A 26676-nucleotide genomic window follows, 5' to 3' on the forward strand; every position below is an offset into this window, starting at 1 on the left:
AGTCAGAATCAATCCTGCTATAACAAGCTCGAGAATTTAAAGCCGCAGACGAGCGTTTGCACTGAACAAAACAGATGATATCCACTGGTGTGGATGCTAATACTAGTTATCTTTATAGTTAATTGTTCTGGTAGTGAACAGGCCTTAAGGCTTATAAAATACTATGAACTATGTGGCACTGGACCTGTAGGCCAATCAACAAGGCCCAAACAGACTTCTGTTCTCAGCATTTCTTGTGTCAGTGACTTCAGATGTAAGGAATGTCCACTGGTAAATGCTGTTTTAGATGAGATTATGATATGCTATATCAGATGGCAGGAATTGATTTGTTTGGCATCGTCTGCTAGTTTACACAAAAGTGGCCTTTTTTTCTTTACTTTATGCATGAGATTTTTTTTTTTTTTTTTTTTAGTTAGTCCTCAAATATTTCTAAGGATAGATATTGAACTACCTCTACAATGCACATTGCATTCATGCATGGGGTTTTCTTTTCCAGAGGACCAATATGAGAACATTCATAACATGTCAAAACATCCATATATCAAAGCACCAGACAGAACTAGATTCTGTTTTAAAGCACTTTAAAAATCAATTTCAAGGTTTATAGGGATATTTCCCATGTTTGTACAAACACATGCACAGATTGTTTTGTGGTCAAGATCAATCTAAGTACAAATTACAGCCGGTCTGGTAACATGAGCAATCCTGTTATATATTAACACGATTGTTCATTCAGATCTTTATTGATCAGTTTATTTTGCTTTGAAACCCATTGGCTAAATCGTGTATCGTACAGTTCACAGGCAAATTCCAAATGGGAAGTGATCATGCCCATCACCTTGGAGTGGTATTTTGGATTGAGCAGGGCACGTGCATGCCATTATGTAGTCGTTTTGGAATGCAGGCTGGCAAACGGGGAGCGACAATTTTTCTCATTATCTTCAGCTGGGCATGTTCCACGTGACAATGCAGCACAGTATCCATCAAGCAGATTTACTGAAGGACACCAGCATAAAAAAAATATTTTTTTTTTTTTTGAAGGTTTATACATATTAGTTTTTATATACTAGCATATTTTAAAAACTGTTTAACATAAAATGTATGTTTATTTGTAACAGTTATGCTAACAAAACAATAAAAAAGGACATTTATGTCATTAAAAAAAGTGACATCTGCTGCAGACACTGTGCTGCGTTGTCAACGGGAACTGCCAAGCTGAAGATAATTGTCGCTCCCTTTGCCAAGTGCATTCCAAAACGACTGCATGATGGCACGCATGTGCCCTGCTCACTCCAAAGTACCACTCTAAGGTGATAGGGATGAACACTTCCATTTGGAATTTGCCCATGAACCGTACAGTACTTGTACGTACTTGTACTTGTACAGTACACTTTACTTGTAAAGCACTTGTTTATTTTTATGAAATCTTATGACAGCTCTCTATCTATGTAAAGACTAAGGTGTTTTTCACTGAAAATTGTGAAATCAGCTAAAACACTAAAAACTGGCAGCTTAGTTTATTTACTTGTAAAGTGCTTTTCACAATACACATTCTTTCAAAGCAGCTTTACAGTAACTAGTGATGTTAAGATATACATTATCTTAATCTTTCACTCCTTACAATTGTATATTAGAAGATTATAGTCGGCGATAATATAGTTTACAATTTTGCACTGATACAAGCAATCAACGCAGTTGCTACTGGTTAATTCAGTTCCACAAAAACTGATTTAAATGTTTCATTCATGATTCAGCTTATTCAGTTAAACAACTTTAAAATTGTAAATAAGAACATCTAGGTTACGTACGTAACCCTCTGTTCCCTGGATGAAGGGAATGGAGATGTTATGTTTGTGACGGACATTTGGGTTCTTACTTGGGTGCCACAATCACCTCTGAGTTTAAGATAAAAGGTCAATGCAAATTGGCGGATTGGATTTTGCATGCCAAGGCCCACTCCCCGCTACATACGGGTATATAAGATGGCAGAGTGAATCCACTTCATTCAGGTTTTATGCTGAGAGCTAAGACATGTGAGACAGCATCCAGGAGCCACACATGGTTTCCTGCCCCTAAGACAGAAGGTCCTCCTCAGGGGGATCCGACAGGGAGGGCTGACGTGAAGAGCATTGAGTTCTGAAACCCAGGTCCGGGTTGGCAGTAAGGCGCAACCACCAGAACCTATTCCTGTGAGAACGCGCTCACTTGGTGAAATGCATACTTGCATAGACAGCCCGCTGTGTGCCAGTGCATCAGGGGATAGATAACTGGCAGTGGGAGGAGGGATTATGGGACAGCAACAAGATATACCGGAATGTCCCCGAATTGACTTCCAGATCAGCTTGACCACCTGGGGATGGAGTCACCATTCTCAGAGGAGAGTGAGCTGTCATGAGAGATTGAGCTTCCTCAGAAATGTGGATTGGAATAATAGCTGGTGGGGAGTTACACACAATCATGTGTGGCCATGAAGAATGGAATTGGGGGAGGACGCGGTTTTGAAACCACTCTCCATGCCGAGAAACCAATCATCCAGCCACGAGTGCTCTGGGCTGGGTGGTGAGCTCACCTGCAACCTGATGCCTTACAGGCAAGCCTCGTGGGGTTTGGCAAGCATGGCCGTCAGCTCTGGGTCCGACTCAGCATTAGCCAAAACACCTGAAGGGGGCAGCCCCGCACCAATCTTCTTGTCTGCTATTAACATCTGATCCTCTGGCGGAAGCTCCAAATGAAATGCAGGATGATGAAACCATCACACAAACGCGTCTTTAGCGCTGTATGCCCCAGACATGAAGACGATCGTGGACATAATCGGGGGATGGGGAAATGACCACAACCAAAGAGGACATGGAGTGGAATCTTGTAAAAAAGACGCAGGACCTCCTTGATTTGCTCTTTTGGGAAACTGCCCTCTTACTGAAGCACCCTGGGGGAATCATGCTAAATGGGGAACACCCTATTGCACTGTAATGGCCATCCGGAAGAGACAACTTTCCTTTATGAGGTGAATGAGTTTGTATTGCTGCAGTGCACAAACAATACTCGCCTCCAAAGCAAAAATCTGAATGAATGGATGCATGCCATCATCTTATATACCCATATGTACGGGGGAGTGGCTTGGCATGCAAAATCCACTCACCAGTTTTCATTGGCCTTTTCTCTTAAACCCAGAGGTGATTTGGGTTCCACAAGACTCCTAATGTCATCAAGACATCATTTTTTGGAATATAAAATGCATTAGTCTACTGATACTTTTATGTTGCTTTGCATCCCCAAGTTTTAAAGTTTCAGTTCCTATTCACTGAAAATTCATAGGAAAGAATGCCGAGCACAGTGTACAAAATTTTCCAATTTTGCATTCAACAGAAAGTAAGTCTATAATAACAAAAGGCATAATGACAGAATTGGGTGAACTGTTCCTTTAAGGATATCTCCAAGAGCCTAATACTTGGCAGAATCGAAAAAGGAGACTAAAATACCCAGAGAAACCCAGAATCTGATGGATAAGATATAAAGCTGGATTTCTGAAACAGCGTGCAGGAAAAAGACTTTCTAAAAGACACCCACTGTAAGTCACAGAGTCTTGCACCACTGGAGCTATTGTCCCTCACAGCCAGTGTGCTAATCCCAAAGCCTGAGTTTGTGCTAAGCTAAACAGTTTTGAACCCGAGGGGGCGAGCAGAAGAGACTGTCAGTGCGTAAAAAAGCAGTGAGGAGATTAGAGGTTAATGAAGGCTTGTTAGTGTTGCCAAGCTTTGTAGAGGACCTGATGAGAACCACCACAAAAGGAGAGGAAAAAGACCACACCTCTTGTGAATGAATGCTTGATTACTAAGCAGAACCTTGGCTTTCTGGCCAAACAAAACCAATGAACTGCATTTAAATGTGACTATCATCTTCAGATCCTCTATTGTAGAATGTAGAATGACCAGATGTAATGGGAAGCGGTTTGGCTAGTTTGGATGAGCACTGTCGCTCTTTGGTTTTTTTTGTTTTGTTTTTTTTACCTGGGGATGGCAATTGAGACCAGAATGGGCTTTGAGTGGCCATCCAGCAGAATGGCATGCCTTTAAGGGAATGTCAGAGACCAGAAAAGGCTGTTCAGTCCAGAGAGGCTCAACAGTATAAAAAAACACAAAACAGTCAGTTTTGGCGATTTGAAACTCTTAACAATTAAGGTGCAGTCACATTTCGGCGCAAATTTCACAAGCAAAAATGTTCTATTGTCAATAGTGTATACATATTAAGAACTGCATACAATGAAGTCACTTTTAAACCAAGCAGATGGTTTCCGTTGATCAACATGGCAAATTAACGACCAACTGAACCAGTTGCGAAATCTGAGTGGGGAAATATTTCACCCTCATGTGAAATTTGAGATGATGTGGATTCCTAAGCAATGCTAAATATGACCACACCTTTATGGAAACATTTTTACTTCTACATGTAAAATGAATGCAATAAATATGTTCAGAATATGGACAATTACATTCTGTGAACTTTTATGTGGTGTGTGTAACCTACCTTGTCTTTCTCTCTCTGAATGGTGCTCTCCAGTTCACTGAGTTTGCGCTGTAGCTGGTTGATAATCTCTGTCTCAGCCTCAATTTGCTCCAGCTCGGCCTGTCTCTCTCCCTGCAGCAGAGCTCTTTCCATCTCCGCCTGTACAGATCAAACATGTCAGATAGAGCAATTCTCACACAGGGCACATAAAACACACCCGAGAGCTCCATCTGACATTCTCTGTTCCACTATGCATCACTTCCCTCTGCTTCCAACTCTTATCCACTATAATTAGGAAAGGACTTCCTGTGTATCCTTCAGTGTATTTAACTAGCTATATAAAAATGTTTATGAGAGCGGCTCACCTCCTGTTTGGACTCCTGAAGTTGCTGCTCCAGTTCTGTGATTCGAGCTTTGAGCTCATCTACCTTTGCCAGCACTCGAACCCGCTCCTCCTCCAGGTATCCCAGTTCCAGACGGCCAATGCTGCCTGATCCCAGAGAGTCCTCTGCCTAGCTACAATTCACACACAGTTTATATGATTTACTTTTCATATATACTATTGCTCAAAAGTTTGAGGTCAGTAAGTTCTTTTGTAATGTTTTTGAAGTCTCTCATGTTCACCAGGGTAGTTTATTGATAAAAAAATACAGTAAAACAGTGCTACCATGAAACATTATTACAATTCAAAATAACTGTTTTCTATTTTAAATATATTTTGAAATGCAGTTTAGTTTATTCCTGTAATGGCAAAGCTGAATTTTTAATGTCACATGGTCCTTCAGAAATCATTCTTATATGCTGATTTGCTGCACAAGAAACATTTCTTATTATTATCAATGTTAAAAACTTAATTTTCATGGAAACTGTAATACATTTCTTGATAAATAGAAAGTCAAAAGAACAGCATTTATTTGAAATAGGAATCTTTTGTAATATTATGAATTTTTTTACTGTTTACTTTTGAATAAAAAATATGAACAAAAAATATTATTTTTATCCACAAAAAAAAAAAAAACCCTACCGACCCCAAACTTGTAGTGTAATAATACAAATATGCATTATGAAAAGCACATTAATATTGTATAATTGATTAAAAGCTAGATACTAACATTGCTAATAGAGCAAACATATATACCACAACTGTTCTTATTTTAAGAAGTAGAAAGAATCAGACCTGTCCATTTTTGTCCATTTAGCAGAGCTGGTGGGGTCCGTCCGTCCTGCTGTGCACTCTCAGTGCTACTGCTGTCCTCCTTCAGGTTCTCCTCTTGGCTTTCACGATGTCTCTGCGTCACCCTTAGGGAAGCACTACTCACACTGTCCAAGGAAGGACGTCTGACATTAAGCCCGTCCCTTGAGCCAAGCCCCAGATCTCCCGCCGGCCCGTCGCCCTTGTTGTACTCGGCACAGAGGTTCAAGATTGTTTCCAGCCGCTGCCGTTCCTAAAACACAACAGAGATGAGCTATTAGATGAGTCAGGGGTGGCAAAAGTTTTCCTCATGTTATCTAATTTCCTCTGCGCCAGCCTCTGGCACTCAGCATCCTACTGATGCAGATCTGAAGAGAGGAGAGGAAATAAACAGAAGCACCACTGTCTGGAGAGACTCTTATCAGGACCCTGTCCTCAAGCGAGAGGACGCAGCCCTGCTTTCAGCACATACAAACATCCAGCGCTTGTCAGAACAGGCGCTCTCTTACGGCAGACACTGAACAACTACCCAACACACACGACTCATGTAATGTCAGCCTGGGGGGGTCTGAATGTGGTAACAGCTGCCCTTTAAAGTGAGTTGGGCCCACCTCAAAGACACATTCTCAGTGTGACCTTTGGCCATTATATGCCATTTGCTCCAGACTGAGGCACCGACTCTGCTGAGTTACACAGTCTGTTTGGTACGCAAATGGAAAAAAATAAACTTTTTTTTTTTTTTTTTACGATATGTTAATATCTAGAAATGCTTATAAAACTGGCTGTAATATTTTGTGTGGAAAAATGCATTTAACAATGTTTTTGGGGTTCTATGAATGCAATTTATTAATGCAAGTGCAGTTCCTTGTTAAATTAGGCAGCTAGGCATTTCAAGGTAATAACGAAAAATTGAGTTACTACTGTGAGAACAATGAGCACTCATGAATTTGAATATACTTGATGACATTCAATGATTGGCTGACACTCCTCTCGTAAAAAACCCTATGAAATGATTTATTTAAAATACATGTATTTCATCCTAAATATATATCAAATCCATTAACACATTTACTGTCATATCACTTACTGATATCAAATAATAATTAAACTTAATTTGGAGAAATTATTTGAAGCATTTTTGGGGGTTATTTCTTTTTATGACTATGTGTGTTTTTTAATAAATGAAACATTTTTGGGGAATATTTCTTTATAGATCAGTCTTTAAATGCCAAGATATTTAAAGTGTACCTGAAGTATACCTTGCAATAGTATCACTTTAGCACAAGTATATCAAGTATATCTTTAGTTGGACCTCAACACTATTTCCAAACAATTAAAGTGCCAATTGTTCCAATTTAGCAGACTTTAAGTATACCAGTTTCTTTAAGTATACAAGTATTGCAGGGTATTTTTTATTAATCACATAAATATGCAAATGTATTTGTAGTATACTTAGCACAAAATAAATGAATATCAAATACAAATTGTATTCAAATACAAATACATGAATTTCAAATACAAATTTCCTTTTGAGATTTTAAGAAATGCTAATGTAAGAGTTTACTTTTTATTGTTTTACTTTTATACACTACTTTTCAAAAGACTGGGGTCAGTTTTTTTCTTTTTTTAAATGAATGAATGAGGAATGAATTAATACTTTTATACAGAAAAGATCAGCCTATTGTCATTTGACGTATTGACAATTTATAATTGTTACAAAGATTAGGCGACTAAGTTAAAACAAATTCCTGTTATTTTGGAACTTTCTATTCATGAAAGAAATCTTACAAAAAACAAAGACAGTTTCCTAAAACAAAAATATTAAGCAGAAATACTGTTTTCAACCTGATAATAATTAGAAATGTCTCTTATCAAAATCAGCATAAAAGAATGATTTCTGAAGGATCAGATAGATACTGAAGCCTGGAGTACTGATCTGACAGTTGATGGAATACAATTACATTTTTAAAATAGAGTTCAATTAGAAAACATGTATTTTAAAATTCTTGTAATGTATCACAATATTAGTGTTTTTATCTCTATTTACTTGCTCTCTTTGTTTTACTCTAATATTTTCAAAATAAATGCAGCCTTGGCGAGTTATAAGAACTTTGTAAGAAATCTTACTGACCCCCCACCTTTTAAATGGTAGTATACATTTAAAATATATATTTTATTTTCATAAAATTCTCAATCTCCTCTCGAGCAGTCGCCATCACACCTTGACTACAAACTGGCTTGTAGGAATTTAAAATAATTGGCGACATGCTTAAATCCAGAGTCAGAAAAGGTAATATAAACAAAAAGAGGCCAGCTGGTACTCTAGCAGGTTGTGTGTGCTCTCTTTGAGGTGCTCACGAGCCTAGATAGGCACCAGTGTGATTTGTGGAGGACTGTGATGAGTATTCTACATAACCCTTAATATATCTCCACCAATGTATCCAGAGCCTCCCGATCTCCAGGACCACACTGAAAACGAGAAACATGGCTGAGGGTGAACGGTTTCCGACTGTTCCCATGGCCCCTCTCCCATCATAACTACTGAATCACAGACAAGAGATGGCTGCTATAGCAAAAAGTACCATAATCTTTCAATCCAAATTACCCGAATGGAAATTTTTTTAGCTTGAATTTAAATAGGTGGCTCAGAGAGACCACTGAAATTGATCCGTTGTGACATAAATCACTTAAAAATCCACAGCTCAACCACATCACAATGTAGTCACCTGACGTGTCTCATCAAGAAAATTACATGTCTAAATGTTCAAAAAGCTCCCCGTGCTTTCATTCCTCAGGCTTCCATGCTCCGTAACAATCCAAACCACCCCCTTCTAATACTGAAGAGGTGATATGCACAGAAGTTTTTCTCGTCAACTACAATTTGCACAAATAATTGCTGTATACTGTACCACAGCTAATTCGTCTCTGCTTAAGAGCCAAGAGCAACATCTCCCATTTTAGAGAGTTTTCGATCAAAAACTGTCCCAAGGACAGTTAAACGCAGATGTTCTCACTTCTAAAGAGACTTTTTAGTCACCATTTTTAGACCAGGAACTACAACAGACCCCAATGTGCACGACACTCAGTTACGAATTTAAAAGGGCCCTCCTGTAGTTGTGTCATTAGCAGGTCCCCCCTAGGGGAAGGAAATTGTTTAGATCTGGCAACACCCTGATATATTAAAGCTCTGTGAACACACAGAGGCTGATGTGAGGGGTGACTGTATGGGTGAAGGAGTCTAATCATTTTGATCTGCTCAACTCCATTCCTCCAGGCAGCTGTTTGAGCCTCTGATCCCTGGAGTTTACCGCCGCTTATGAATGTTTTCAATCAAAGCCAGTGCTACCTTGAACACGTCTAAAGCAATACACAGTTTAATTGTGCTGTTAAGGGAGTGCTAATAGAACAGCATGAGGGAACCATGTTCCAATGCTTAAGTCATGCAACAGTTTACATATTGACTCAATTTATTGCAGACGTAAATACCTAGTTTGTAAATACCAATATATGTGCAGCCACACTGTACAAGTCAGACTAAAATGTGTAAAAGTACAATTTTAGTAATTAAACACTAGGTTTATGGTACATTTTGGATTATACACTGTATAGGCACAGTAAAACTACCTTGTAAAAAAGAAAGGCAATGGAAACCACTTCAACTCACCCTCATGGTGCCCTGTTAAAAGTAGCACACTAGGTTAGAGTCCTGTGGTTCTCATCAGATGTTTTTTTTTTGTTGGTCCTCATTGAGTAGCTCTCCAGAAACTCACACACCACGCTGAGACAGTTGAACACAATCCAAAGCCCCTAGTCCCCTCCGCCTCAAACACACACACATACACTCCATTTTCTCACGCTTGTCCCGGTAGTATGAGTCGCAATACATCTGGCTCGCCTGGCTCAATCAGGCTCATTTGTTCTCTGCTGGGTGGCTGCTAATGATGATATGATTCCATGTTACAGAGGCTTATTGAAATGGATGTCCTTGTTTTATGTAAGTTTTTGCAACACACCGGTAAGGGAGGCCCAGATGCAAGTTTAAACACCATTCCATGTACCCACTCAGGGTCCAGTGCTTACTAAGCACAACACTGATTGTGTGGGGGCTTGTCAGTATCTTCTCATTTTGTGAGACGGGTTAATGTGTAAATTACAATTTCCGTCAGGTCACTGCTGACATCGCTGTTATGGCCAGATGGAAAAATAGAGATGGTTTTTCCACTGAACGGGTATGGAGGATAACCGTTAGCACCTCATACTTTCCATACGGTTTCCAATGAACAGCCGTACTCTCTGTTTACAAATGCTCCCCCACTTTGCTAGTGTTTGGGTGAGTGGTGTGTCGTAAAGGCACATTTCTCACGAGTGTGGTCCATTCAGAAAATGGCAATGTTCTTTTACACTGATTCTGTAAAGTGGCCAATCTGATTTCTACTGTAATCAGTTACAATAGGAGTTAAATGTCTTTAAAAACACAACCTTTCCTAACTGCATGATGCTCAATTTCAATAATATAACTAACACGTAAGGTTATTATATATAACTAATATCAAATAATAAAAACGGTGAGTTTCCATTCTTAAATCTCTGAATTATCATTAAAATTGCTCTTTAGTGTCTAAATAATTTTTATGTTTTACTTTTCTTGTTGTTGCTCAAAGCCATTCATCTAAAAATAGTGTACATCCAATAATAATAAACAATCCACTTAATATTAATTATATATAAATTTATTGAATAATATATAGGGATGTGTGTGTGTGTGCCTTTTTTGGTGCAATACTTAATATAGTGTAAAATATCATGGTGTGTGGTGAATTATTTTAAAAGTAAATCAACCGTAATATTATGCTTAATGCAAATGAAGATTGATGTAAAAATCAAATTGATTCCAAAACTGATGACTGAACGGCAGACTTCAGTGTTTAAAAAAGAAGAAAAAATTATTGAAATATGAAAAAGAACTCAGTTCGGGTTCCCTGACTAAAAATAGAAGTAGTAGAAGAATAAAACAGAAAGAAGAATAAACAGAAAATTAGTGCTGTTTTAAGTGTCTCTGGAATTTAAAAATGTCAGATTCAATCATGTCTCAGGTGTTTGAACATAAACGGGTTTAATGCAGTTCCAACCACACAAGGACCAATCAGAGCTCAGGAGACATGGGCTTTGCTTTCTGATCCAAGCTCTTACTGCTGTCTTCCCTCTGTCTGGAATGACACACACACACAAACCTACAGCTCCTCAAATCCTTTTTCAGAGCCGCTCAAACCCCAACCATGTCAGAGGCTCTCTCCTGCTCTTCACTGACCTTACTCGTCTCTCTCTAATGTGTGACGGGGTCACGGTGCGACATCCTACTGCGGTGACGTGCCTTGACTGCTTTGAATACCTTTAACCAGATAGATCTTCCGTTTCTTGTACGCCTTCCATTCTGGCGATTCCAAAACAAACATCCAAAAGATTTTAAAGTGTGATACTGTTAGCTGTCAGCACTGTCCACCTGCATTGTGTATGTATTTTACAATCAATAAAAATGAATCTTAAAATAATTTTTAAACATCTAATATTTATATTAAATTATTAGTTTTTCACACTTTGACGTGTTATTTTTTGAGCTGAAGTGTGCCTTTTTCTGGTCCTAAACTGACTTGCAAAAACAATTCATTTTCAACAGATTTCCTGAATACTCAGCCCTCCTGCCATTGGTTTAACAAAAGGAAGGTCCCCACACAAATTCCTGCCCACTGGTTAAACCACTGTTAATCACTACTATCCTCACTTTGGGAACATAAAACCATAAATAGTTTCCTTAATAGAATAACAGATAGCATAATGATTAATGAATGAATGAATGACTTAATGAATGGTCACGGAGGAATAAGAAGTCTTTCTTCTCTTTCCCTCTTCTTCAAAGCTTGCCTTCAAGAAAACCCAAATTGTGAAAAACGTTCTCATATGTTCAAACACAAGACGGTACAGACTAAGTCCAAGCACAGTACATTAAGTCCTCCAGTAAACACCGGGGACGACACTTCTGTTTGCCAAAATTCTGTGATATTTTAAGCAACATAGCCAACTGCTGTCCTTACTGACTGGTCATGAGAGACAACACATTACCACAAGCCAATTCAACAGGACCAGATTCATCTGTTCCATGGTCGCACTCCAAAATGAGGGGAACTCCTCTATTTCCACAGAGTCTGAGGAAAAACAGTCTCCAATGTTTGGAATAGTAAAAATGTTCGGACATACACAGTTGTGAAACACAGGAACCTTGTTTCAACCCTCAGATGAGGAGTCCAAAAAATGTTATTTATGCCATGAGAGAAATACACATATTAGTGTCCATACTCATCAATAACTCCATAACAAACACACCAGTATTCGAGAACCTAAATGAGGTTTTTTTATATATAAGTATTCAAATTGGAGTCTTTTTCAGGCTATTTGCCTTGTGTGTCTGCAAGTACCATAAAGTCTATTTGTGGCCTAATAAACAGACAAACTTGTAATTTGAGTATTGCACAGAATAGTGGCATGCAATTCACCTAACATGCATTATCCTCTGGCGACCAAACAGAAACGCCCGCTCTAAAAAAGCTTCTCTCTAGATACTTCACAATAAGAATACATACATAACTAGTGTTGGCTACAGAGACCTTGCCTGTTATCTGTTACAAAATGCATTAAAAAGGTAAGGTGATAGAGTGGCCCTGTGGCCTCTCAGGCTAACTAGATTGCCTGGCTGTGGCCACTTTCCCATGGCCCCAGTGTAGAACATCGCGATGCACGCGGCGGACCAGACTAACTGCACCGTGTGAAATCCCTTGGCCACACTTTTGAACAAAAAGAGTTTACAACTGCACAGCTCTTCTCAAAAACACCAGTGGCTTACTAAGGATATTTGCAAACTTATAAAATCGCAAGCAAGAACGATGGAACAATGGAAATTAAGCACCTGTCATGTACTGTAAGTTATCAAATCTAGTATAAAGTCGGTATCTCCAGGACTACAAAGCACCTGTGCAAATGGCAAAAGGATCTTTTTGAGAATCCTTGAATATTGCTTTATATAACCCGACGTGTTGTTGCAAAAGAGCACTCAGTTTTGTTCTTCACTGTCTTAAATTACAAGAGCCGGGTCAGAATGAGAAAAGTCTGCATTGACCCAGATAATCATTGCCACAGAAAGTCATTTAACTGTCTTTTTCCCCAAATACTCTCTCCTCTTTCTTGTTGTGAAGAGAATCAGAAATAATCTGTCCCAGAGAAAGATAGCTCAATTTAAACTGAACTGTAAGAACCCAGGAAGCAAACACATCAAACCATCAAAAATGGTCCAGGGTGAGCTCATATGCATCTTGTGTGTCAGAGGATACTGCTTTTATCTTCATCAGAAAGATTCAAATTTGCACTTAACTGGGTAAAAACGCAGTTGCATACCGGGTTTATGAATTACAATACCTCTTGTCTCTTCCTCCTCTCTATCTGTTACAAACAGATAGATAATATAACATATTATAAATTAATAAAAATATGATATAATGCTCATGCTAAAAATGCCAAAAACTATTTTTCTTAGTAAAATAAAATTTTATTTTTTTTTCCTTTAAAAAAAATGTCTCGGTAAAAAAACTAAAACAGCATATTTCCCCTCTGATCTAAAAAATCTTATATAGATCTGGTACTTCCTTACGGGACACGTCTGTTTTTCCCGTGTAGCAAATGTCATTTTAAGGGAGTGGGGGAAAATTTGAGTCATCATTGGAGCTCTATGGAGTCAATATAATATCACATTTATACGCAAAAAAATAAAGTTTTGCAAAAGAAAAAAAAGTTTTGCAAACAAAAATTAAAGTATTGAGGAAATAATTTGCCTTTTTGAAAAACAAAAATAAGAATTGCAAAAACATAAATGATACCGCGCTAAAGCAATGGATTTTGCAATACATATTTTCCCATGGTCATATCTACAATTTTATTTGCAACACTGATTTTATTTTGCGCGTCAGTCTAGTTTGAGCTTGCGCTGCAGTTTTTCCTGTGCGCTTCATTTTCTGCGCGTCTCGCTTTGTGACCTGTTTTTGACGTGGGGGTGAGTCAAGGGGCAGGGGCGTGTACAACATGCCCCCCTGGAAGTGACGTCATCGGCTCGAGACGCAGCTCACTGATCCAGGTTGTCATGATGAGCGATCATGCGAGTGGAATCGCTTCCTTTATTCCACTAGCATTAAAACATGCATGGTTTTGTTTTATTAACTTTATTAACAATGTATATGTGTATTAGCAGCGTTTGCTCAGTTAAAGAAGTTGTTAAACCCTGCACATCTGGTGTTTATTTATCGATGTGCCTCTTTTAATGGCTAAAGTTGGCTTTGGGTTTGGACGTTCGATATCGCAAATCTTGAATTGGAAATGCATTACTCCTTTGTATGCTTTTCCATTTATCAGACGTCAATAGCAGCAAGGAAAGACTAACATCATGAAAACAACTGTAAAATGTTCACAGGTGTCAAATATAAACCACCTTTTATATTTTTTGAAAAATTATTAAAATAACTGTAATCATATGTAAAATATGTACTTTCATACACTTTATTAAAGTGCACTTAGAGGATGATTAACAATAAACCCCATAATAATAAATACTGAATTATAAATGAAAAACTCCTAGTTTCATTTGTAAATGAAAACACTAATTAAACAAAGAACGTTTTAATTAGGTAGCAATACACGAATTAAAAGGGAAAGCAAACAAAAATATAAAAATATAGCCTATTTAATATAAAATTATTATAATTATTAATACGTTTAGCCTATATGAATAAAATGATGATTATAAGCGTTTTAAAGTATGTTGTACACCCAATTCGCTTAGCTCATGGGGGGGTCTCTCCTTCAACCACCACATGTGCACATTCCATGGATTATCTTATATTTATATGTAAAATAATAAAAGCCTTATATGCCATATATTACATAAAAAGGGCCGATTCACGGACTGGGGATGGATAAAAAATTTGATCAATCTCTTTATAATCTCAGGTTTCATGGTCACGCGGGTTTTTTACATTAAACCCCGTGGGAAAAATTTAAAACCAAAAAAATCGGCTTCATTTTTTTTTATCTTACAAAGCAAATATTTATAATTTTTGCAGGGTAGTAAAAGAAAAAAGAAGTCGAACTAAAACGAGCGGACCTCTTTTAAAGATGTCAACCAATTGATCCAAAACTGTGAGAAGGGCAGACATCAGTGTTAAAACAACAGAAAAACACTTATTCATATGGCAAAAGAAACCTCCGTTCGGTTTCTGACTAAAAAGAAAGTAGTAGAAGGAATTAAAACAGCAAAGAAAATAAAACAGAAAATTAGTGAGTTTAAGTGTCCTGGGAATTGAAAAAATGTCAGATTCAATCATGTCTCAGGGGTGAACTAAACGGGTTAATGCATTCATCCAACATGGACAATCAGAGCTCAGGAGACATGGGCTTTGCTTTTGGATACCAGCTCGTAATTCCAATGTCTTCCCTCTGTCGAGAACTGACACACACACAACATTACAGCTCCTTCCAAATCTTTTTCCAGACCTCTCAAACTCCACAACGTCGATGTCAGAGCCTCTCCTGCGGCTTCCGAGACCTTATCTCTCTCTCAAGATCTCAAAGGTGACGGGTCTACGGTGCGACTCGCGACTGAGCTGTGGACGTGCCTGGACTGCTTTGCAATACCTTTACCCAGATAACCTTCCGTTCTGTTCGCTTCCGATTCCGGCTATCCAAACAAACCAACAGCACAGAGATTTTAACTGTGCTACGGTGACTGCACACTTGTCACATGCATATGTTTATATATTTTTACAGTTCATAAAATGAATAATTAAAATAATGTTTTTAAACATCTAAGTTAAATTTTATTAAATATGGATTTTTGTTCACACGATGTGACGTGTTGATTTTAGGATGCTGAAGTGAAGAGTGTCCATTTCTGTGCCTAGACTGGAACTCCACAAACAATTCATTTTCAAACAGATTTCACCTGATAACCCATCCTAGCCCATCTTGCATTGTTTGAACAAGACGGTAGCCACCCTCCCAGCCACAAAATTACATCCACAACGTTTAAACAATTGTTACACAACTATCGACTTTTGGGGAACAAATGAAACGACGAAAATGAGTTTTCCCCTCTCTAGTAGATACGATATGAATGATTAATGAATGAATTAATGCATTATGAATGAATGCTGTTCACTGGAGGAATAAGAAGTCTTTCTCTTGTCCTCTTTCAAAGCGTGCCCTGCAACAACCCAAGAGTGGTGAACAACGTTCTAATATTTGGTTACCTAAACACGAGACTACAGACTAAGTTCAGCACGTACATAAGTCCTCCAGAAACATCCTGGACAACCTTCTGATGCTCAATTTATGATATTTTTGGTAAACAACATAGACAACTGCTTTCTTCACTCGACTGTCAAAATGAATAACAACACCATTACCACAAGCCAAGTCGACATGAACAGGACCCAGATGCAGTCTGTTCATGGTGCCACTCCAAATGAGGGGAACCTCTACTATTTCACACAGAGTCTGAGGGAAAAACAGTCTACATTTTTGGAATAGCATATAAAAATGTCTAGACATACACAGTTGTGAAACACAGGAAACTTGTTTCACCCTCAGAATGAGGAATCCAAAAAATGCCATAGAGAAATACACATATTAGTCCATAGACTCATCGAATAACCCATAAAAAAACACACAGTATTCGAGAACCTAAATGAGGTTTTTTTTTATATAATATATTCAAATTGTAGTCTTCAAGGACTATTTGTCCTTGTGTGTTCTGAAAGTACCACATAAAGGTCTATTTGTGGACTAATAAACAGAAAACTTGTATTTGAGTATTGCACAGAATAGTGGCATGCAAATGTCACCATAAAACGGATGCATTATCCTCTGCGACCATAAGACAGAAAACAGGGCCCTCTCTAAAAGCCTTCAGATATCTGGCAAAAGAACAAGACATAAATAGTGGTTAATATTAGACCTTGCCTTTTATTCTGTACAAATGCATTAAAAAGGTAAGGATATAGAGTGGCCTGTGCCTCTTCATTCAGGTTAAATCAAGATTGGCTCATTGTGTCATTTCATGGCCAAGTTTAAGACATCGAGATGCAGCGAGGAGGACAGAACTAACTGCCACTCGTGTGAATCCCGTGGCACACTTTTGAACAAAAAGATTTTCACTGCCAGCTCTTTCTCAAAACACCAGTGGCTACTAATGATATTTGCACAACTAATAAAATCGCAAGAACGATTGGAACAATGGAAATTAAGCCACCCTGTCATGTACTGTGAAGTATCAACCTCTAGTATCAATGTCTGTATCTTCCAGGACTACAAAGTCACCTGTGCAAAATGTCAAACGATCTTTTTGAGAATCCTTGAATATTGCTTTATATAACCCCACGTGTTGTTGCTAAGAGCACTCAGTGTTGTTCTTCACTGTCTTGATTACAAGAGCCGGGTCCGAATGAGTAAAGTCTGCATTGACCAGAGATATCATGTTGCCACAGAACAAAAGTCAGTTAACTGTCTCTCTTCCCCCAAATACTCTCTCTCTCTTTCTTGTTGTGGAAGAGAATCCTCCAATAATCTTGTCCCAGAGCAGATAGCTCATTTGAAACTGAACTGTTAAGAACCCAGGAAGCAAACACATCAAACCACCATCAACAAAATGGTCCCGAGAGGGAGCTCTAGCATGCATGCTTGTGTGTCGAGGAACTGCTTTTAATCTTCATCAGAAAGATGCTATTTGCACTTAACTGGGGTCAAAAACGCAGTTGCATACCGGGTTTAGGAATTACAATACCTCTTGTCTCTTCCTCCCTCTCTATCTGCTTTACAACAGATAGAGGTTAATATAACATATGTATAAATATAATATAATATGATATAATGCTCAGTGCTAAAAATGCTCAAAAACTATTTTTCTTAGTAAAAATAAGAATTTTATTTTTTTTTCCTTTAAAAAAAAATTGTCTCGGGTAAATAAAAACTAAAACAGCATACTTCCCTCTGATCTAAAAATCTTATATAGATCAATGGTACTTCCTTACTGACACGTTCTGCTTTTTTCCCGTGTAGCAAATTCAGTTTTTTATGGAGTAATGGAAATGTGATTCATCATGGAGCTCTATGGAGTCAAATATAATATTCACATTTATACGCAAAAAAAAAAGTAAAGTATTTTTTGCAAAAGAAAATAAAGTTTTGGCAAACAAAATTAAAGTATGAGGAAAATAATTTTGCTTTTTTGCAAACAAAAATAAAGAATTGCAAAACATAAAGTGATACCGCGTTGAGACGGCGCTTGAAAGCAATGATTTGCAATACATATTTTCCATGGTCATATCTACAATTTTATTTGCAACACTGATTTTAATTTTGCGCGTCAGTCTAAGTTTGAAGCTTGCGCTGCAGTTTTGTCCTGTGCGCTTCATTTTTCTCTGCCCGCGTCTCGCTTTGTGACACTGTTTTTGGACGTGGGGGTGGAGTCAAGGGGCAGGGGGGCTTGTACACTAATGCCTCCCTGGAAGTGACGTTTTCTCATCGGCCCGAGACGCAGCTCACTGATCCAGGTACTGTCATGATGAGGCAGATGCATGCGAGTGGATCGCTTCCTTTTATTCACTAGCATTAAAACATGTGCATGGTTTCGTTGTTATATAACTTTATTAACAAGTGTATATGTGTATTAGCAGCGTTTTGCTCAAGTTAAAAGAAAGTTGTTTACCATGCAGCACATCTTGTTGTTTATTTCTCTCGATGTGCACTGCTCTTTTACTGGCATAAAGGTTGGCTTGACGTTGGAACGTTCGATATTCGCAAAAATCTAGGGACCGTCTCTAAAGTTACATGCGAAACTACTATAAACTTTCTCTAACGTCAATAGCATGCAAGGAGGAACTGACTAACAGTCACTGAAAACAACTGTTAACTGTTCATCCAGGTGTCAACTATAATGCACACACCTTTTATATTTTTTTGAAAATTATTAAAATAAACTGTAAATCATATGTAAAATATTGCTACTTTTCATTACACTTTTCATTAAAGTGCACTTTAGAGGGTGAATTTTAACAATAAACCCTATAATAATAAATATCTAGAATTATAAAATGAATAACTCGCTAGTTTCATTTGTAAATGAAAAACACTAATTTAACAAAGAACGTCAATTATGTAAGCAATACACGAATTAAAAGGGGAAATAGCATAACAATAAAAATAAAAAATATAGCCCTATTTAATATAATATTATTATCAATTATTTTATACTACTTTTTAGCCTATATGAATAAATGAATGATGCATTATATAGCGTTTTATAATGTATTGTTGTACACCCAATTCGCTGTACGATCATGTGGGGGGTCTCTCCTCAACCACCCAGCAGTGTGCAGAATCCACTTGGATATATTATATATATATAATGATAAAAATAATAAACGCCTTATATGCACATATATTACAATAAAAAGACACGATCAACGGGACTGTGGGATGGATAAAAATATTTGATCAATCTCTGATAATCTCAGGGTTGCTATGGTCACGCGGGGTTTTGTTTATGCATTAAACTCGTGGCAAAATTAAACCAAAAAGATTCGAGCTTCATTTTTTTTTTATCTTACAATGACAGTCATTTATTATTTATGCCAGGAGTTATGTAAATGAAAAACGAAGTCGAGATCGATATAAAACTTGAGTCGTAGACCTCTTTAATGATGTACGTTATAGTTTATGAAGTGAATTGCATAATTTTACATTAAAACTAGCAGTAACTCTGAACTAAATGTGAACAAAGAACGCTTCTGTGCGCTGGCGTCCTCACCACAGGTTAGATCTTAAACAAAAAAACACTGTTAATGCAGTTAACCAAAAATGAAACAATACACATTTTAATGCTATAAAAGTGTTGTGACTGGCATAAAGTTGGACGTTCGATATTCGCAAATCTAGGGACCGTCTCTAAAGTTACATGCGAAACTACTATACACTTCTCTTAACGTCAATACATGCAAAGGAGAATGACTAACAGTCATGAAAACAAACTGTTTTAACTGGTCATCCAGGTGTCAACTATAATGCACACCTTTTATATTTTTTTATAATTATTAAAATAAATTAACAAAAACTGTAAAAATCAAATGTAAATATTGCTACTTTTCATTACCGAATGGGCTCAAATTTAAAAAATGTGCCATAATTTGAAGCTCCAATAGCATTTGAAACAGAATGACTCACTTTCATTTAAAACCCAAAAACTAGGCTACTATAAAGTGTTCATCTAGGTGTCAACTATAATGCACACCATTCATATTTTTTCATAAATTATTCAAAATAAACTGTAAATCATATGTAAAATATTGCTTTACTTTTCATTACCGAATGCACTTAAATACAAATTTAAGCTCAATAGCATTTGAACAAATGACTCACTTTCATACAAAACATTACTGTAAAGTGTTCATCTTCGTGTCAACTATAATACACACCGTTCATATTTTTCATAATTATTCAAAATAAACTGTAAATCATATGTAAAAAAATATTGCTATTTTTCATTTGAGCTTTTTGAGCTTTAAATTAGTGTTTACGTCCATTTGGTAATGAAAAGTAGCAATATTTTACATATGATTTTACAGTTATTTTAATAATTTATCAAAAAAATATAAAAGGTGTGCATTATAGTTGACACCCTGGATGAAAACAGTTACAGTTGTTTTTCATGACTGTTAGTCATTCTCCTGCATGCTATTGACGTTAGAGAAGTGTATAGTAGTTTCGCATGTAACTTTAGAGAGACGTCCCTAGATTTGCGAATATCGAACGTCCAACGTCAAGCCAACTTTATGCCAGTAAAAGAGTGCACATCGAGAGAAATAAACAACAGATGTGCATGGTAACCAACTTCTTTAACTTGAGCAAACGCTGCTAATACACATATGCATTTGTTAATAAAGTTAATAAAACGAAACCATGCATGGTTTTAAATGCTAGTGAATAAAAAGGAAGCGATCCACTCGCATGCATCTGCTCATCATGACAGTACCTGGATCAGTGAGCTGCGTCTCGGGCCGATGACGTCACTTCCAGGGAGGCATGTTGTTGTTACACGCCCCTGCCCCTTGACTCCACCCCCACGTAAAAACAGTGTCACAAAGCGAGACGCGCATAAAAATGAAGCGCACAGGAAAAACTGCAGCGCAAGCTCAAACTAGACTGACGCGCAAAATAAAATCAGTGTTGCAAATAAAATTGTTGATTTGAAGGTGGGAATTTTGTATTGGCCCCTGCTTGCTTTCGCGGCGGTATCATTTATGTTTTGCAATTCTTTATTTTTGTTTGCAAAAAGCAAAATTATTTTCCTCAATACTTTAAGTTTTTGTTTGCAAAACTTTATTTTCCTTTGCAAAACTTTATTTTTTTGCGTATATATGTGATATTATATTGACTCCATAGAGCTCTCAGTAAAAAAAAAAAAACGAGGTCATCTTTAGCAGGGCTGGCATCAGTGTGGCACTCGAGCTGACTGACAGAACGGTTTTCTAGTGACTGACGCCATATGCCAAGTGTGTGTGTGCCAAGGCTGTATCTAAGGTAACCATGTGTGCCTCTGGAGCCTTGTAGCAGTTTAGGGATGATAAATTATGCACCGCAGACTGGACTTGCTCACACTTACTCAGCTGTACATGCATAAAATGAAGAAAAATAATTTAAATGTTCATCGTCAAGAAAGCCCTTTTTGTTTATTCACATCTGACTACATGTGAACTAGTAAATTAATAACAAAGTAGAATATGCAGAAATTTGTAACAGAACACTAAATATTGTTTAAAGAACAAATGTCAACAACTGAGAATATTCAGCACACACACACAAAAAAAAATGGTTTCGGCTGAACCATTGACCAAAACAGTGGCGTTTAATTAGCATTTCTACAAAGGTGCGTACGCACAATGTGGATAAGCTACAACGAGTAAAAATGTCAGCAGTGTGGATGCACTTTACTTTGATCAAAAATGATGTTAGAATAGCAAAATTTGTATGGCTGAAATATTAAGAGGTGGCTACATCACTACTGCATTGATTTAGTTGCATCACTACCAGTAAAAACCTGCACACCTCTAATCCTGAAAACCTATCCATTAGGAATCGCATTCATCTCAATGCTAGTTGCTTAGCATAGGACCCCTTGTAAGTATCCGATTTGAAATCTACCACCTTTGCTCATTGCAGCTCAGATTTAGCCTCCAGACTGCAGTCAACACCACGGTCTCCTTCCTGATTCCTGCAGCTCCAGCCATGCGTTCTGTGCCATACCATGTTACGTGATGTTTTGCCTGACCTCTCCTCTATATGACAGTCAGCTGGCAGAAAAAAAAATCTAAACCTGCTGCAACACTCCCTTTAGCACATTTCTGCTTGTCATGCTAGGCAGACTCCAGCTCCTTCTCAGCAGGAGCCAAGGGGCAGTCAATGAGCTCAACGTCGCCGATCCGCACGTCAGATGCATCACACTCTGATGTTTTTATTGAAATGCAGACTTGCTCCACGAATGATGAATAGAACTGCAAAAACTGCATAAACAGATGAGAGCTGTTTCCAGCCATCAGACCATGTCAAAATACCTATCTGAAAGTCAATTCACAAGACATAGAGTTTTGATAATGAGTGATATAATGGCTGACAGTCACATTTACTAAAGAACATCTGATCTTTCTTCACCGAGCAAACATTCTTTGCTATTTACACTTGACATTTTGCAAATATTTCAGAACAAGGTCTTAATCAAAGGTCATTTCTTGTTTGTCTAAATTTGTACCGAACCTTTTTGGAGAAAAAGCACATTTGCGAGGATGAGGTCATTGGCATGTGAAGCTCATTTATTGTAGCTCTAATTCTTTCACCATTTATCCAACACATTTTATCAGCAAAAAGCCAAATAAAGCATACTAGGAGCATACTAGAACTGCAGATGCTTAGCGAATAACATATTACAGATACTCTCTGTTGGGAGTATTGAGTATTAACTCTGTATGCTCAATTAGATCACCTTCTTTTCTGAGAGCAATAAAGAACCACAATGGGTAATTACAAGAGAAGCAAACAAGAGCTGTTTCAGACACAAACACATATAAAACTTCACAGGGGCCTTTGTCTCAGTGGCTTCATTCTGGGCTGCAAACTGGACCAAGATTTCTACTGTTCCCTCCCACCTCTCAATAAAAGAGACAACAAACAATGGGGTTGCCATGGTAAAATCAGAGCCCTCTGCCTCAGCACGACAGCAGATTAGTCAGTTGTGCTTGAGACGTGTAGTAGCATTTCCTCCAAATGTCCTGCATTCTCACCAAAAGCACAACTGCTAATGCTTGCTAGGTGTGTTAAGACTAGATACAGCCATCGGTGTGCACTTTCTGGAAAATACTGACTGTAGAAACTTGCAATTTGCATATCACTGGAGGACATGCAGAGGCAGCACTCTACTTGACATGTACAAACAGAGACAAGCAGTATTTCTTAGAAGAATTCTTTATACTATGATGTGGCTTTCAAGTGGGCATCTTCAAAAAAATGATGTTAGATCTTTCCTCAGAGCTAAATGCAATTTTACTTTGGTTTCAAGGTCATTTTAGTGTATATACTGTATGAAGACAGTTTTCTAATACATCCTACTTGGTTTGATATTGTGTTATATAAATGCATGTAAAGGTACTACTGCATCTCACTCACCAGCCTCTCCATTTCTTGCTCTCTGAGTCGTTCTTCTCTTTGGCGCCGATGGTACTCCAGAAGGTCATCCTCATTGTCGCTGATCTCTGTGATGCTATTTTTGCGCTCCCTCATACCAGGGTGAGGCATCCGGAGGTCCCTGTGGCCTGCTGACATCTTTCTGTGGCTCCTGGGACTGGATCGGGGTGATGACCCAGGCAGAGAACCCAGGCTAAAGGCAGAAGAGAGCGAGTTCCCAACACTGCCCTTCCATCCACTGCCTTCTCCCATCAGTCCAGAAGTGGGTGAAGGACTACGAGCACGCATCCCACGAGGGCTGAGTGGTTCTTCTGTAGGAGACCCTGCTTTCCGCCTGAGTCTGGGACTCTCTGGCACCATTCTTGGGGATGGACTCTCTGGAGTCCGCAGGGTTCCTGGTAGAGCTCCAGGGAGCACAGGAACCCCCCTGCGAGCTATGGAGGGGCTAAGAGGGGGAAGCTCCCTCATGCTACTCCCTTCAAGGTTCCTTCGGGCCAGCCGCGGACTTTCTGGAGGTTGCAATGTGCGAGGATGCGGGTGTGGAGGTCCACCCTGAATGATGTGGACAATGGGGTCCAAAGGGGGCTGGAAAGATCGTGAGGGTGGGGAGAGTTGGTTAGAGGGGCTAGAGGTCAAGGAGCGATCTGGCTGAGGCTGCTCCCGGAAAGGACTTGAGGGCCGATCCTGCAGAACAATGGCAGTTTTGGTTCTAGGGCTAGAAGGTGAGGAGAATGGGGATGCAGTGGAGAATTTGGGGGTCAGTCTGGGACTGCCTGGAACTGAAACCCGACTGACAGATGGGTAATCAGTCGGAGCAGTAGAGATGGAGACTGAGGACAGAATGTGAGTCTGTATGGGGCTGTCTGGGGTTTTAGCCACCGAGCTGTCTTGGTTCAACCCCCTACGACTTGGCTTTGGGCTTGGCGGTGCTTCTAAAAGAGCCTTTCGCTGGAGTCTGGGACTCTCAGGCACCTTTGACCCACTGTTACCACCAGAATAGCTTGGCAGTATGGTCCGTGGCTGAGGTATGGGTGGCTGGCTGGTGAAATTGTAACTAGAAGACCTCACTGGTACAGGAGGAAGCGTGTGAAGCTGGTCCTGACAACCACTCGGAGAAGGACTGGTGTAGCTGCCACTGCTGGCAGCTGATGGGGATGAGAGAGGAGAGAAAGGAGGGGAGGTATTCTCATAACTGGAGCCCACAGACATAGCACCAGGGCTCGTTGGGGGTGAGAGAAGGAAGCGCCCCCCTCCATTTAACATAGGGGACAAGGGAGACTGGGAGATGGGCTGACCAGAGGGCTTCTTTGAGGAAGAGGGCTGAGGATCATCCATGACTAATGAGTCCATAATATCCTGAAGGTCCTTCTCAATGGAACTGACAATGGCACTGTGCTCAGGGCGCACTCTCTTGTTGGAGACCAAGTGAGATTTTGGCACTCCTGATGAGTGGTTCCCATTGACCAGGTTCTCTGAATCTGAAGGAAAAGACAACAGTCATAAGCCTTTGCCATACACAAAAATCAAAATCCATATCTTTTAGAACAGTTAATGTGTAGCCATAATTGATTAATAAACAAATCTTTCCTCTGAATCAGTGGAAATGGCTTTCAAAACCAGTCTGAATGATTTGTTCTCACATTAGATTGAAAGGTTTTTGAGTCAACAACTTACCAAATCACTGGAGAACAGTTTTTTTTTTTTTTTTCAAAATAATTGACAAGCTGATAGTGAATAGTTAGACAATATTTAAGGATTTGACTGATTGGGCTAAAAGTAAGTTAATTTAGTCGAATAGTATACATGCTTTCGTATATCTTTACTGGACCATGAATACCATGTCTAGATGTTAGGGACCATGTGATAACAACTATGATGTGTAAAAAAAAAAAAAAAAAAATCGATTCTCAATAATGATTCAGAATTCCCATCACTAGACAGATGAGCCCAACAGAGTGCAGAAAACAGGAAAAGCACTTACTCGTAAGTGGATGCATTTGGCTCCTTCACCCCACCTAACCCCAACTATTATCCTCAGTACTACACCTGAGCTTTTAACGCAAGTACCTACAGCTCTTTTGGCACTGCAGAGATGCATTTAATCCATTAGCCCCATTCAACAGCCTACAAGTTTAACACTGCTGCCAGACCCACAGAAGATGAATGCTCAAGTAGAAATAGTGGTTACCAAATGGAAATTCAGAGAGAAAGTCTGCCAGGCTCCAGCCTGAAAGGATAAACGTCAAATGAATATGTGCTCACTGCTCATATAGCTAAATCACAGACAGCCCTGCTGGTAATTCAATCTATCTCTCAGGCAACAGACCATCTCCAATGTAAATCATTTATCTGCTAAGACAGACCTACAAAGCAAACATGGTCATTATCTAAACCAGTGGTTTTCAAACTGGGGTCCGGGAAAGCCCAGAGGGTCTGCAAGGGGGAGCTAGGGGGCTGCAAGGTAATATTATGGTAACATTCTGCTTTGGAACAATTTTTACAGTGAAAAACAATCCAGCTGAAATAAATCTGATTAATTTCAAAATACAATTTAGTTGAAAATACTTATCCTCAAGTTTAAACACATAACATTAGGATCCCTATAGGATCCCTAGTACAGCAATCATCATATTTGGAGGTCCTTGGCATCACAAAAGTTTTAAAACTTATAATAATGCCAAATTTATGTTTTTTTTCCTGTCAATTCATCAGAACATTATTATTATTTTCATATAACACTCCAGATGTAAACGATTTAAACCTGTATCAAACTTATGACATAGGTGCTATGTATACATAAGACTGATTTTGAGTCATTCACAGAACTGATTTCACAACATCCAAAACTTGATCAATCTTGCTCTTACCAGCTCAGAGTTTGCGTTTCTATCCCACAAATCTCTCCTGATTACAAAACACTCTCTGTTCAAACTCCTCACAAATACTGCATAAAATACAACCCCCTTTCCTAATGTTGTTATTTTTATTATTATTTTTTTTTTATAGTCATCGTGGTTTAGAAATAAGTCAGAGCAGCTGACAATTCCTCTGGCTCAATTTTTTCATTTAAATCCCATTTAACAAGAAACGGTTTCAAGAAAGCACAAGCAAGCACATTAAAAGGATACATATGCTACATACAGTACGTCCGTATGCGA

At 38.6% G+C, this 26676-nt stretch overlaps 1 pseudogene; it reads right to left on the bottom strand.

Moving 5' to 3' along the window:
* Positions 1–26676, bottom strand: part of LOC109103523 — a 62921-nt pseudogene that overhangs the window by 20873 nt on the left and 15372 nt on the right.

This window comes from Cyprinus carpio, chromosome A15 (assembly GCF_018340385.1).
Source record: "Cyprinus carpio isolate SPL01 chromosome A15, ASM1834038v1, whole genome shotgun sequence".
Taxonomy (NCBI): Eukaryota; Metazoa; Chordata; class Actinopteri; order Cypriniformes; family Cyprinidae; genus Cyprinus; species Cyprinus carpio.